Below are 984 nucleotides of genomic sequence, written 5' to 3'. Positions count from 1 at the left end.
GAAGGAGTAAGGAATGGGTGGGAGGAAGGAAGGGATGGAAAATGGGCCACAAATCCTCTGGATGGTGGGAAGTGGTGCAGGTCAGGAGGTCTGCCTGGAGGAGGCAATAGAAAGGCCATGTGGAGACTAGAGAAATAGGACAGAGAAGGACGGAAGCCCCGAGCCTGTGCTCAGCTCGTCTTAGCCAAGGAGAGAAGCGTGAACTGAGTGACAACGCCTGTTCCCGCCCACTTTGCCAGCTGTCCATTGCCGTGGGCAGCCGAGCGAGCGAAGGAGCAGCACAGGCTTTGTGGCCCACAGCCTGGGTCAATCCCCAGCTCTGTCGCCGGCCAGCCGTGTGCCCCCCCGCAGGTCAGTCACCTCTCCAAGCACTGTTGTCCCCTTCCTGGGATGCGGGTGACAACAGATCCCTCTCAACCCTGTGAGGCTTGCTGGGATCACGTATACAAAAGAATACAGTCAGTGCTCATTAAATGTTCCTTCATGTAGCCATTCAGTAAGTATCCCAGGGAACTGCAGGGTCACTCCCCACCAGTCAGAGGTCAGGGACCGCAAGACGGCCTGCTGTCCCCACCTCGAGAAGATGAAAAGCTGCCTCCAGCAAGCTCAGGGTAGGAGAAGCCTACATACCTTTTGCAATTCTTCAAATTTGGGATCCTTCCGGGAAGTGGGGGGCAGGTATTTCTTCTTTTCTCCTGGAAGCAGAGGTGAGCATGACACGTATGTGGGGACTCTGCAGGGCTCTGGCAGCTCTGTCCCTGCCAGTCACCTGTACAGCAGGCACATTGACCCCAAGGGGCATTTGGTCCTGCTGTTTCACATACACATGCACACACACACGTGAATGTACTCACACATGCAGACACACACCTACACATGCAAATACACAAGCACATGCACTCAGAAACACACAGTCATAAACATACCGACACACATGCACACACATGCACACATGCAAATGCACAGGCACCCAGACACACATAT

General features: G+C 54.5%; 1 protein-coding gene across 1 annotated transcript in view; it reads right to left on the bottom strand.

Moving 5' to 3' along the window:
• Nucleotides 1-709, bottom strand: part of PARVG (parvin gamma) — a 26,229-nt gene extending 25,520 nt beyond the window's left edge. Inside the window, exon 1 of the mRNA XM_019651679.1 lies at nt 631-709. The gene's annotated coding sequence lies outside the window, so the exon portion shown is untranslated. The remainder of the gene's footprint in view (nt 1-630) is intronic.
• Nucleotides 710-984: the final 275 nt, after the last annotated feature.

The sequence above is a fragment of the Hipposideros armiger genome, unplaced genomic scaffold (genome assembly GCF_001890085.2).
Source record: "Hipposideros armiger isolate ML-2016 unplaced genomic scaffold, ASM189008v1 scaffold_164, whole genome shotgun sequence".
NCBI lineage: Eukaryota > Metazoa > Chordata > Mammalia > Chiroptera > Hipposideridae > Hipposideros > Hipposideros armiger.
The sequence above is the reverse complement of the archived record's forward strand: the minus strand, read 5'-3'. Positions and strand labels throughout refer to the sequence as shown.